Source organism: Ovis canadensis, chromosome 25 (genome assembly GCF_042477335.2).
Source record: "Ovis canadensis isolate MfBH-ARS-UI-01 breed Bighorn chromosome 25, ARS-UI_OviCan_v2, whole genome shotgun sequence".
In the NCBI taxonomy this organism is placed as follows: Eukaryota; Metazoa; Chordata; class Mammalia; order Artiodactyla; family Bovidae; genus Ovis; species Ovis canadensis.
The window spans coordinates 62383099-62397568 of record NC_091269.1 but is presented as its reverse complement, the minus strand read 5'-3'; positions in this window follow the sequence as shown (position 1 = coordinate 62397568).

The following is a 14470-nucleotide window of genomic DNA, read 5'->3' as shown; positions in this document are numbered from 1 at the left end:
ACACACTGAGGGCTTTTCAGCCTCCATGCTCCATTGAAATGTCAAAGTATGACAGGAAGGCATGGCTTCTCTTGTTTGGGAGGCTTGATAGGACAAACGGATGATGTATGCACACCAGCCGGAGGCCTCACTAGGACTATATATATGTGTGTATATATATATATGTGTGTGTGTGTGTGTGTATACATATATATAAAAAAACATATAATATTATATAGCATATACAACATATTGTATAGCATATGTAATAATATATAGTATATACAATAATACTATATATGTTAACATTTAATATATTAGCATGGAAACTGGTGTGATTTGAAGACCTAAGCACCAAACAGATGTGTGGAATCTTCAGGTGCCCTGAAGTAGACTGAATTTAAGGACTCCGCTCTGTGAGGGGCCAGCCAGAACTCCTCTTCCTGGGGAGCTCAACTGCTCAGAGCAGCCACTGCAGGAAACAATCTGGTCTCGCGACAGCACACTTGCCGCCTTTCCTCCCTTGCCGGCTTTAGAACCAGAAAACAGTTTGATAGGGATTTTACACGCTCTTTCTCATTGTGCCTCTATCGGTGTGAGCCCTTGAGACCTGGAGTGCGTTTCTTTTATCTAGACAGCTTTCTTTTGCTTTGGAGTGTGGCTGGCTGTACCGGAGCACCGTGGTGGTCTCGCCGCCAAGTTGTTTCTGACTCTTGTGACTCCATGGACGGTAGCTTGCGAGGCTCCTCTGTCCGTGGGATTCTCTAGGCAAGAATACTGGAGTGGGTTGCCATTTCCTCCTCCAAAATTGGAGTATAGTTGACAGTATTCTTGCCTGGAGAGTTTCATGGTCAGCGGAGCTTGGCGGGCTAAGTCCATGGGGTTGCAGAGTCGGACACAACTCAGCGACCAACACGTTCACTTTCATAGTTGGTTTATGGAATACATCTCTCTCTAAGGTAAGGCAAAATCGGTTCGAGAGGCACCCAGAGAAGGAAGGCCACCTCTAAATGGGCATGTGGTACAGGCGTGAGCACAGTGGTGGGGGGAGGGGGCAAGCGGTGAGTGTGTGTGGCCTCTGAGTGTGGTGGTGATGTCGGGATGCTCGCAATGTCACCCACTGACAGCTGCGTGCACACGGGGCCACGCTGGTTGTCACGACTGAGAGGAGAGACATCTGAGAGGCCACAGGACCTGCAGAGTGGATGGGAACAGCATCCGCTGTGCTTCAGCTGAGCCAGGTTGTATAGTGGTTGGCATTTGAAAGGACGGGGAGGCATCCGGAGCGGTGGGCATGCTACCTGGCTGGGGCTTAAGGCAGTGGCTCTCCACCAGGGTGACTGGCATCCACAGGGGACGCTTGGCAATGTCTGCTTCGGTTGTCTGAGTTAGGGCGTGAACTGCTACTGGCATCTCCTGGGTAGTGGCCAGGGATACTACCAAACAGCCTACAGTGTTCAGGGTGGCCCCCCACAGCAAAGAATCACCCAGACTAAAATATCAGTAGGGCCGAGGTTAGGAAACCCTGGCTTCAATTTGTGACTGTTTAAAACCAATCAGTACGTGCCCACTTGCTCAGCTGTGTCTGATTCTCTGCCGGCCCGTGGACTGTAGCCCACCAGACTCCTCTTTCCATGGAATTTTCCAGGCAAAAATACTGGAGTAGGTTGCCATGCCCTCCTCCAGGGGATCTTCCCGACCCAGGGACTGAACATGCATCTCTTCCTTCTTCTGCATTGGAAGGCAGATTCCAGGCTCAAAATCAGCATGCAATGCCAGTTTTCATCTATAGCTATTGATTCTACCACCTTGATTTGATATTAATCCTCTCATGCTTTACAGAGCCATCTCCCAGCTAATATAGTCATGACATGGCATAAGATGAGAATGGTTTAGAAATACTCAGGCACATTCTGCCGGAGATGAGTGCCCAACTCTGTCTCCCAAGCTGTAGGCAAGCTCTCCCTCCTTGGTGCTACCTAGGGTTCGATCTGTCCTCCAAGGGATTTTGGCCCTTTAATCTCATCTGAGCTTGACCTATTCATCTCCCACCCTCCATGGCAGCCAGTGTTTGTCCCTAGAAACTACTTAATGAGCGTCTGTGATCCACCCAGAGCCAGTGAAGCCAGTCTTAAATGGAGTGTCCAGGCATTCACCCCACCATGTTTGTCTTTGGTTTGGGAAGAGTGGTCAGATGTACTTTCGGGGCCTGGCTTCATGGGAGGAGGGCCAGCAGCTCACTAATAGCCTTTTCCTGCCAGTTATTTGTCTCCCTGAGACTCCAGCAGCTTCTCACGTCGTTTATGGCCTTGAGGCCCCACTGGAAATGGAAAATGGTGTGCCCTTCACCCACCCAGCCTCTGTCCTCTGCTCACATGCAGACGTGATTCTGAATAAATGAGTCTCTCTAACACTGTCCCAAGTGACCCTGTGTGGTGTGAAGAGTAAGAAACCATCCCTCTCTTTACAAGCTCTCACTTCAGTGAGGAGGGCAGGTGGGCCCATAAATCATCCTGATAGATGGATTAAATGTCTTAGTGGAAATGTACATGGAGCGTTTGTGAGAGTGGAGAGAAAGAAATTGTTACCGGGCCTGGCTGTAGGGAAGGGGTGGAGAGTTGGGAAGGCCTCGTTCTACCTGCCTTAATGGAGGCACAGAAGAGCATCAGGTGGAACGGTGCCTGGAATGGGTTCATTCTTCACCTAAGGGAATGTGTAGCCAGGAAGGGGGCTTCCCAGGTGGTGCTAGTGGGAAAGAATCTGCCTGCCAATGCAGGAAGTGCAAGACACGTGGGTTTGATCCCTGGGTTGGGAAGATCCCCTGGAGGAGGAACTGGCAACCCACTCCAGTGTTCTTGCTTGGAAAATTCCATGGACAGAGGAGCCTGGAGGGCTCTGGTCCGTGGGGCGGCACAGAGCCAGACATGACTGAGAAACTGAGTGCACACACAACCAGGGAAGGAAGCTGCGGCATCCGCCCTGTTGCCAAGACAACCTGGCCATTTCTTCCCACGGTTGTCACATTTTGGGTAAGCCCACCATCCGAGATTGAAAGCAATGGATGAGTACCCAGATCCCCAGACCATGAGCCCCCTCTCCCCACAGTCTGGAAATGACTCGGCTGCCCCATCGTCTCCCTGCATGCCCCGCCCCCTTCCGGTCTCAGTGACACGTTCTAATTCCTGGTTCAGCAGAGTGTCTCTGACTGCTAAGCTCTCCATGGACGATGTCCTTTCCCTATTTGGAAAGCATCCTCCATGGGTAACTTTTCTACCCATCAAGGTCTCACTTATCTTCAATCAAAATGTCAAAGGTCCCTTTCTCCATGAAGTGTTTCCATCTGGAATCCGCCTGCCCGTGCAGGAGAGGCAGGAGATACGAGTTCAGTTTCTAGGGCAGGAAGACCCCCTGGAGGAGGAAACGGCACCCTGTCCAGTACTCTTGTCTGGGAGATCCGGTGGACAGAGGGGCCTGGAGGGCTGCTCCCACAGGATTGCGAAGAGTCGGACACAGCTGAGCAACTGAACACGCACAGAAATCGCCGCCTTTGCCGCCGCTCATCACACTCGGGTTTTCTTTATGTCAGTGCTAGGGGTGTTCAGGTCTGTCTCTATCTCCTGTCCTCCTTGAGGTCACAAGCAGTATTTTCACATGGCTTTGTATTTTTGCACCCCTCTCTCCTCACAGGTTTAACTCTAATAAATACATAGTAGGTGCTGAGTAAATGTTTGCAATTGACAAAGATGACAAGTAGTATAAAAGTTTCACTATATTTTCAGGAACAAGGACTCATGTGCTTCAGAGAAATATTGAATCTTTTCAGATTTCACCAGCATTCAGCTTTTAATGGTGTTCCTAAACACACAGACTCTATGGAGCAGAGGGGATATTGAAGTTCAAAGAGACAGAGAAATCAGGTTGAAGATGGTAAGTGATCAGACTCTTAAGGGAACTCGAGCATTTCCTCATTTCTGGACTGGAATAGAAATGTCTGTAATACAGATATTTAAACCTTTTCTGAGTGGATAGGTGGGGGAGGTTCACCGAACTGCCTGGAGCAGGGCCCTCCGGGGTGAACTTGATGTGATTGTAAAGGTCATATCTAACCCCAGAGCCACAGATTCCAGGGTAGCACATCTGCTTTTGATTGCATGGGTTCTGAGCACTGGGCTTAGGGCAGGACGCCATCTGAAGGAGGAAATACTACGCCTGTCTGCAGGCCTGGATGTTCCCACAATGGGAGACCAGCTAAGCCCCGTGGCCGCAGAAAAGACACTGGAGCTTTGTCTCTGAGGCCCCACACGTGGAGGGCTTTGCAGCCCACTGGGGCCTCTCAGAACCAATGAAATGGAGCAGGCGGAGATGCAGAGCCAGGGAAAGTGGATCTGACAGGAGTCTGAGATGATTGTTTGAAACATGGGTTAGCGTTGTCGTTAAGAGGGAAGGCTGGGAATCAGAATCGGACCCGCATGGGGATTCTGGCAGCTCCACTCACTGGCCCTTGTGTGACCTCGGGAAGCCTGCTGGTTCCTTGTTTGTCAAATGTAAGTTTACGGAGAAAACGCATGCCAAGCACTTAGGGCAGTGCCTATGACTTTCCATTCAATGGCATTTGGCTATTATTTTATAATTTAACTCTGGCTTGCTCCATCTGGGGAGATAGCATGACTCTAGATGCTTTGAAATTTGAAAGAAAGGAAGAGAAAAAACACCACCCCAGAGTGCTGTTTAGAATAGTGGAAGTCGACTCAGACGAGCAGCCCCGGCTCCCTGCTGGGCACAGATGTGAGGGGCCCCCTCCTCAGGCAAGTGCGCTTGCTACCCAGCGAGAGCCAGCCAGGGCCACTGAGTCACGTGAGCGGAGGCGGCGAAAGCTGCAAAAACATATGCAGCGGGAACAGGCACAAGGAGGTGATGCGGGCCCCAGGACGTCCCCGAGGCTACAGGGGACGCAGATTCCTCGGGACGCTGCAGAGGCCAGGACTCTGTAAACAGGAGATCAAAACAATGGCCTCGCTGGCCCTTCAGCGTGATAAATGTTTGTGCTGAATGTAACAGGAGTCAGACCACCACCATCTTTTTGTAGTCTGAGTTTTAAGAGGACCAGGGAGAAAATGCACTGGTGTGAGTTTGGGGAAGTCCTTTCAGCTGGCTCGTCTCCCTGGTGGCTGAACCCACCTTCCATGGGCAGACAGCCCCCTGCATTTTCAAAGCCCAGCCTGCCTGCCTGACCCCTCCTGAGCAAGGAGCCACGGAGAGACTGCTCAGAGGCTTTTAGCCTCCTAAGCCAGCTCGGGGACCCCTCCCCCATAGCGTGGGAAAGAGGGGCTGCCTGCCTAGTCCAAATTACTCCCATCATCCCAGGACCACCGAAGAACATGTCTGTTTGCTCAGAAAAGGGGGAGTTTAACGGGCAGGGGAACAGGGCGACCAGGTGTGCTCAGGGTCGTAAAACCCAAACAAGCTTCGAACAAGCAGCTCATCTTTCTAAGTGTGCTGCCAATGTTGGCTGCACTTGTGCCAAAGCCCCTTCTCCTCGGCTGTTACTTAGTTTGCCCCTCACTGCCTTGCCTTGGGTATCTTCTCATAAAGCAGATGATACAGAAGAGAAAATGTTTCCTGTTAAAAGTCCCAAAACATGTGGCTTCTTTAGTTTCTGCTTTTGAGCGAAGTTGGCAGGTTTTCATGACTCAAATAGTCTCCCCGGACAGACAGACACAGACAGACTGAACAATACAGATGGAAGGATATGTATGTATGTCTATATACACACACATGTACATCCACACTCTGCTGGATGAAAAGTTTGCCGGGATGATTGAAGCAGCTCTCTAAGATCTAACGATCTCCTACTTTATTACGAGAGCCTCAAATGTTTGCGTCTCTTTTTGATCATTTATCATTCTGTCTTTTCTGTCAGAAGTTCCAAATTAATTTTTGACCCTCGCTCATGTTTGCGATTTCCCTTAGAAAGTATTACCGATAAAACCAGTGGTCTGAGAATATTTGAATTGCTTTGTTTTTGTTGTCTGGCCTTTTCATTGAAGTGTTTGGGGCCAGAAAGTGATTATTAACATCATACCCGAGAGAAATACTCAGACCAGCTTGAATAAGTATCCGAAAGGAAAGGGCAGAGGCCAGTGTCGGTCAGGGTGAAAGACACGGGTGATGGCTGAAGGTCCAGACGCTTTGGGAGGGTCTCAGACGTGTGCGTGTTTGTGCGTGTGTCTGTGTGAATGTGAGTGCGTGTGTGGCGGGGCTGGGCCGTGATGCTGACGATGACGATGATGTGATGTTGCCAGTGACCAGGTTTCCGGGATGCCGTTTGTATGGGTGCCCATCCATGGTCTGTTTGGAGAATCTGTGCCCATACCCTGGAGTGCCTCTGCAAGTTCCAGGAAACTGCAGCACTGTTGGGGCTTGCCTGGGGGCTCAGATGGTAAAGAATCTGCCTGCAACGCAGGAGACCTGGGTGTGATCTCTGGGTAGGGAAGATCCTCTGGAGAAGGAAAAGACAACCCACTCCAGTATTCTTGCCTGGAGAATCCCTCGGACAAATGAGCCTGGCAGGCTACAGTCCCTGACGTTGCAAAGAGTCAGACCCGACTGAGTGACTAAGACAGACACTCACAGCACAGTTACCTGCAGGAATTTTGTCGCGGTAGCGCCTTGGAGGGTCCTGAGCCCCAAAGGCTTTTCTCCCTGTTCTGGATTTTTCTGTGGCGAGTTATCAGGAGCCCTGTGGACTGGAGTTCATGGCAAAGGGGTGATCATTCGGGCCTGAGCCGAAGGCACTCAGCAAATTCAGATCTTAGCTGGGGAAGGGGCCTGGTGGATGCCGGACCCAAAGCGGCGGTATCAGCCAGTTCTGTTGGGTGCAATTTGAGCTGGTCCCCTCTATACTCAGCTTCCGGTCTTTGAGCTCTCAGACACCTGTTTCTTAGGGCGTGGTTGCACAGACTAAATAAAATGATGCCCATGTGATCTGTTTAGAAAGTAATAGACACTTTCCTATCATACGGCGGATTTTGCTGAGCGGGAACACTGCACGTGCTGAGAGCCACTCATCCCGAGAAGATGCACAAGGAGAGGCCACCTGCGCGTCCGGAGCCGCACTCTGCGCTGTCGCTCGCTCCTTCCGGACGCGTCTCCAGCGCCTTCTCTGTGCTTCGCTTAATGCAGCAAGGAAATAAATATGAAACAGGCCCTGATTCCTGTGGCTCAATGTCTTTTAGTTTTGCTGAGCAAATTAACAAAGTCTTAGTTTCCCAGAAAGCAGAAGATTTGAGGGCTATTATTACGTTAGAGAATTGTTATGGGCTGAATTGTGTTCCCCCGATTTCATGTGCTGAAGTCCTAGTTCCTCAGAATATCATTGTATTTGGGGATGAGTACTGGGTGACTGCAGCCGTGAAATTAAAAGACGCTTACTCCTTGGAAGGAAAGTGATGACCAACCTAGACAACATTTTAAAACACAGAGACATTACTTTGCCAACAAAGGTCCATCTAGTCAAGGCTATGGTTTTTCCACTGGTCATGTATGGATGTGAGAGTTGGACTGTGAAGAAAGTTGATTGCCAAAGAATTGATGCTTTTGAACTGTGGTGTTGGAGAAGACTCTTGAGAGTCCCTTGGACTGCAAGGAGATCCAACCAGTCCATTCAGAAGGAGATCAGTCCTGGGTGTTCATTGGAAGGACTGATGCTAAAGCTGAAACGCCAATACTTTGGCCACCTCATGTGAAGAGTTGATTCATTGGAAAAGACCCTGATGCTGGGAGGAATTGGAGGCAGGAGGAGAAGGGGAAGACAGAGGATGAGATGGCTGGATGGCATCACGGACTCAATGGACATGAGTTTGAGTGAGTGATTATGGAGGGAGTTTGAGGGAGTTGGTGATGGACAGGGAGGCCTGGTGTGCTGTGATTCATGGGATCTCAAAGTCAGACACGACTGAGCGACTGAACTGAACTGAACTGATTTATTAAGATAATTAAGGTAAAATGAGGTCTGTCGCGTGGGCCCTAGTCTGGTGTCCTTATAAGAAGAGATTAGGACACACACGTGCACATAAAGACCACGTAAAGATACAGAGAGAAGGTGCCTCTCTGCAAACCGAGAAGAGAGGCCTCAGAAGAAAGCAACCCTGCTGACCACCTTGATCTTGGACTTCTAGCCTTGGGAATTGTTAAAAAAAAGAATTTGTAAGCCCCCTGGTATGTCGTACTTTGCCATGACAAGCATAACAAACTAGTACAGAAATGCATCCAAGGAAGCAGGAGTGAGCGGGGATTGGAAGGAGAACATTTGAGAGGATGGGTGACCAAAGCCAAGTGCGACGGCTCAGGCGGGTGGGCACCGTTCTCCAAGAGGCTTGACACAGAGTCACGGTCCACTGAGAGGTAGAGGATGCAGGGAGACAATTTATTCTCAAACTCTGACCTCCCATTGGTCAGCTTCCTCTGTGGGTTATCGATCCCCCTGTGCCTCCAGGCGGGGCAGTCACGCGCACTGAGCAGGGTCTGTGCCTCGGTGTCACAGGGAAGCTTGTTGAGATGAAAGGGGTGCTGGGCCCTGGGAGGGGAGGCTGCCGTGGAGCCCGCGAGGAGCTGCAGCAAAGCCTGGGTGAGTGAACCTGGAGTCGCGAGAGTGGGCGGTAGCCCGGCCACTGGGATTCTGGGAGGCTTCCTGAGAATGTGGAAAGGCAGAAAGGCATGGGTGGGTGCGAGCTATTGGTGTTCGCTGTAGCTGGAGCCCAGCACATTTGGCAAGGGCTGCTGGGAGGTGAGATTAGAGAGGCCACAGCAGTGAGATCACCAGAATCTTGAAAAGATAATACACTGGGGTTCTATCTTGAAAATAACGAGCTGTCATTAAAACAAAGCCTTTAAGTGAGGGTGATATGACTGAGCGTGCACTCAGAAAGAGCTCTGGAGAAAATGTATTTGACCGGGGGCTCTAGGGCTAACACTGAGAGGTGGGCCTCTGCCCAGGCATCCTCCCTGCCCAACCACGCACCTCCCTCTCCTCTTCAGGAAGGAGAGCAGATGGGCCTGCCGCCTAGCCTCAGTGCTGAATCAATGACGCTGGAAGATTTACTGACTGTGGTGAACTGACAGGTCAGGCCTGCCCTGCACTCATAAAGCCTGTGATTTAGTGGAAGCCAGGGGCTGAGGGAGGGAACAGGACTCACTCCTGCTTCAGGGACTGGAAGGGGGAGGATCATAAAATAAAGCTTGCCTTCAGTTATTCTCTCTCCAGAGAAGGATTTCCCTATGGGCGTGAGACCCTCTCCCCAAACAGTCAACAATCCCAGCCACTCCAGCCATGTCTATTAAGAAGGCTCTGTCTCAGAGCGCCAATCACCCACTTATTTCTCAGACACATTGGATCAACTGCTTAGTAAGTTTTTAGCTCTACCACCTACTGGGATGAAGGGCCTTGATGAAGGAACTCGAAGGTTATTTCTGAGAGGAAAGAGCTTCAGGTCCCCAGGGAGTAGACCGTGTCCTTGGGGGATCCCAGAGGAGAAGAAGGAGGCAGAGCCATGGTTAGCTGCGGGGACACATGGTCAGAGGGCTCGATTGAGATGTCCACAATGGTGGGAAGGAGTTCATGGTGGGGCGCGCCAGCCCTGAGGCCCCCAGGGAGGCCCTGTCCCCGAGGTTGGTAGGATGCCCTGCCTCCCTGAGCCCCCCACCTCGGATGCACCCAAAGTCTGGGCTACAAGGTGTCAGTCCCCTCAGTCACGCCCAGGTCATGCCCTGCCCTCCTGACCTGCTGACTCCTGGATGCAGACATCCCGGCCCAAATGTCCCTGCTGCCTTCTCCTTGCTAACAGGTCAAGACCAAGCCAGGCCCAGACTGAGAGCAATGAGGACTTCTGGCTTTGCCACTGAAGACCCATCAATGGGTACTGAGTAGAGAGTTTCAGGAGTAGGGGCAGAAATATTCCACATGGTCCAACTCCAGTCTCTGCTGCTCATTTCTAACTTTCTCCAGTTCCCGCAAAAACAGAACAAACCAGACAACAACACCACACAGCAAAGGAGCCTTCTGCAGACCCCTTGTAAACATCGAGCGCCAGCTGGCTTTGTGGTAAAGAGTCTGCCTGGAATTCAGGAGACATGGGTTCCATCCCTGGGTCGGGAAGATCCCCTGGAGAAGGAAGTGGTAACCCACCCCAGGACTCCTGCCTGGAGAATCCCATGGACAGAGGAGCCTGACGGGCTACAGCCCACAGGGCTGCAAAGAGTCAGACCTGACTGAGCACATTTATTTATCTAATTTAAATGGAAAGGATTTTGTTTCCTGGCTTCAGTCCCGAGTCTCTGATTCCTGGGCCGCGCTGCAGCTATGGAATCTGAAAGAGGAAGGACAGAAGTCATGGTCAAGCGCGCGGGAGACTGTCCTCCTGCTTGAGAGTGCTGCCTCCAAGTCAGATGGTTTGGGAAAGAGAAAGTCACGTGCACAGTTCTTGAGGTTTTCATCATGCTAAGCACCCATCCACTTGTCCAGAACTAGGAACCTATTACTATGTGTCCCTTGTTATTCTTAGAATTTAAGATGATATTTTCCTATTTTAGTTAATGGCCTGAGAATGAGATTTTGGTTGTTTGCAACAAATTGCCTGATTTGGAAATATTGGTGCAGAGGGACTCTATATAATTCAAAGGCTTTTTATAGCATAGGTTTTCCTCCCCCCACCCCCACCAGGGTCTGGAGAATTCCTTTAATCAGGTAGTGGAAGTGATTAATGACCCCATGCGCCTGTGTGCACAGGGAGGTCTCTGTGTCCTCAGCGTGAGGGGAGGAGGGGTCACACCAGCAGATCCCAGCGGAGAAGGAAAGCCCAGGACCACATTCTCTACCCCGAAAGTACATGCATGCAATTAAAGTGCTGCCAAACCCATCCAGATGCAAATAGGGATGAATATAGCAATTGGTGGAATGCGCTAAAGGCTGTATCTTCAGCTGTGCTGGCCCAGGGCCCCCTTGCTGACTCCGACAAGCAAAGCGGGGGTGGGAGGGGTGGGAAGTGGGGTTTAGAATTCTGCCCATTATTTCCAAAGGGAAATACTCCAAATCTTCAATCACCATTTACTAAGCACTTACTATGTGCCGGGCACTAAATGGCGGAAGGAGGAAAGGCTATAAAAAGAAGCAGTATTTCATTGCTGTTCCTGGGAAATTCAGTTTAGCGGGAGAGATATATAGACACATAGTTACACCTTAAGGTGGTAGCAGCCGCCACAGGGAGCTCCACCCCTGGGCTCTAAGAGAGAGGGCGGCAATTCAGCAGCAGTTTCCCAGGCTGGGAAGGAGGGTGGGTATTTCCAGCAGAATCAACAGGAGCCTGACATCCCAGTGCCTGGAGGGCTGGAGGGCAGGGAGCAGGGAGGCAGGGAAGAGACTGCAGAACGTGGAGGTTTACATGCTCTGATCAAGAGCTGGGATTCGTTTCTACAGGCAGTAGGAAGCAATACTGTAGAATGTTCTTAAGCAGGGAAATTGGAATGGACATTTTAGGGCTACGCACATCTCACTGTGAATATTTGAGAGCCAGGGCTGTGGAGAGTGGGTCAGAATCCGTCTCATGGCTGAGGGATGGCAGTGTCTATCCGTCCTAACAGCAGCTAAGCTCAGAACTCATGGAGGTTCTCATGAGTCCTTTCGTTTCTGAAGTGTTCCTCTCTTTTTCTCTTTCTGAAAGACTTTCTTATTATATTCCTCACAGGTGTTCCAAGGCCAGTTTTCTTCCACAAATCTCACTTTTCAAACTTGTCCCTTCTTTACTGTACTGGACATATACTCCGACGCTATTTTGAAAAAAGCCCTGAACAGCTAGAGAAATAACAAAATGGTGAGGTTCGCTGCATAACTCACGTTTTAAAAGGATACTCAGCATGTCCACCTGGGACATTTACACCTGTGGCCCTTCCTGAAAGGAGGTTTGATCCTGTACTAAGCCTGCCAGAAGCCTCTCTCCATAGAATAGCTGGGGCATTCCCACTGGCGGAGTCTCAGATGCCAAGCTCTCCCCACCTCTGAAATATGCCTCCCAGTGCTGAGGTCACAGCCTGGCTTCCTGCTCACCTGTCTCACCTGGATTAAAAAGTCTCAGAGTTCACTCTTAAATAAACCTAAGGGCAAACCTCATCGTTTCCTTTTTAGCAAGAAGAAAGCCAAGTCTGGGCCCTGCAGAAATCAGGGATGTCTTAATGACTGAGGTGGTGAAAGCATTTCAGAAGCATGGATTTGGTTTCACCAAAGCCAGCACAGACTTGCTCGATCACAGCTCTCTCTGCCTCCCTGGCTTCCTTGCATGTGACACTCAGTTCTTATTCCCAGGTTTTCCTTGGTTACATCTCACCATCCTCAGGGCCTCGGCTCTGACTCCACCTCTGAGAAGCCTGTTCTCATGATGCAGCCACAGGCATCCCACTTGATTTGCGCTCCTTTGGGTTTTATTAACCACAGTTAGCAATTAACCTTGAACTACAGTTGCAGACAAACTCAGAGATGTTCTCATCGTGGGCTCTGTGCTGCGGGTGCCAGGACCAGCAGCCTGTCCTTTCCTGCCACGTCCAGTACCCAGGTGTGGGGGTCATCACCAGCCTGCAGCGCTGGGCACAGCGTTGCTTCTCCGGAGGATGTAAGGAAGGCTACCACGAACTGTGCTAAGGAGACTGCAGCAGGCTGTAATCTTGCAAAACAGAACAGTGGAAAGGCTTGGGTTTGCAATTAAATAGACCTAATTTCAAAAACTAGTTCTGTGTAAGTCATCAAGTGAAAGCGGAAGTCACTCAGTCGAGTCCAGCTCTTTGTGACCACATGGACTGTAGCCCACCAGGCTCCTCTGTCCATGGGGTTCTCCAGGCCAGAATATTGGAGCAGGTAGCCATTGCCTTCTTCCTAACCCAGGTGTTGAACCCAAGTCTCCCGCATTGCAGGCAGATCCTTTACTGTCTGAGCCACCAGGGAAGCCCCATCACTCATCAGGAAAATTCAAACTAAGAACACATGGAGACAGAATTACACTGATTTTAAAAAAGAAAAAGAAAACAAAGAACTGGTAACACCAAGTGCTGGGGAGGGCGCAGGGTGACTGGACTTCTTGTCTGTTGCTAGTGGTAGGGTAACTGGTACAATCACTTCAGAAAGATAATCTGAATTTGAACTTTTGGTTCACCCCAATTTTTGACTGTTATGGCTTCAACAATACGTGAACCGTGAACTTCCAGATATTCAAGCTAGTTTTAGAAAAGGCAGAGGAACCAGAGGTCAAATTGCCAACATCTGCTGGATCATCGAAAAAAGCAAGAGAGTTCCAGAAAACATCTATTTCTGTTTTATTGACTATGCCAAAGCCTTTGACTGTATGGATCACAATAAACTGTGGGAAATTCTGAAAGAGATGGAAATACCAGACCACCCGAACTGCCTCTTGAGAAACCTGTATGCAGGTCAGGAAGTACAGTTAGAACTGGACATGGAACAACAGACTGGTTCCAAATAGGAAAAGAAGTATGTCAAGGCTGTATATTGTCACCCTGCTTCTTCAACTTATATGCAGAGAACATCATGAGAAACGCTGGACTGGAAGAAACACAAGCTGGAATCAAGATTGCCAGGAGAAACATCAATAACCTCAGACATGCAGATGACACCACCCTTATGGCAGAAAGTGAAGAGGAACTAAAAAGCCTCTTGATAAAAGTGAAAGAGGAGAGTGAAAAAGTTGGCTTAAAGCTCCACACTCACAAAACGAAGATCATGGCATCTGGTCCCATCACTTCATGGGAAATAGATGGGGAAACAGTGGCAACAGTGGCTGACTTTATTTTGGGGGCTCCAAAATCACTGCAGATGGTGATTGCAGCCATGAAATTAAAAGATGCTTACTACTTGGAAAGAAAGTTATGACCAACCTAGATAGCATATTAAGAAACAGAGACATTAATTTGCTAACAAAGGTCCATCTAGTCAACGCTACAGGTTTTCCAGTGGTCATGTATGGATGTGAGAGTTGGACTATAAAAAAAGCTGAGTACCAAAGAATTGATGCTTTTGAACTGTGGTGTTGAAGAAGATTCTTGAGAGTCCCTTGGACTGCAAGGTGATCCAACCAATCCGTTCTATAGGAGATCAGTCCTAGGTGTTCATTAGTAGGACTGATGTTGAAGCTGAAACTCCAGTACTTTGGCCACCTGATGTGAAGAGCTGACTCATTTGAAAAGACCCTGATGCTGGGAAAGATTGAAGGTGGGAGGAGACGGGGATGACAGAGGATGAGATGGCTGGATGGCATCACCGACTCAATGGACATGAGTTTGAGTGAACTCTGGGAGTTGGTGATGGACAGGGAGGCCTGGCATTCTGCAGTCCATGGGGGTCACAAAGATTTGGACATGACTGAGCAACTGAACTGAACTGATGAATCAAGTTGCTGGGAACATGTTTGATGTGCCTTTGGTGGACATAAGAACC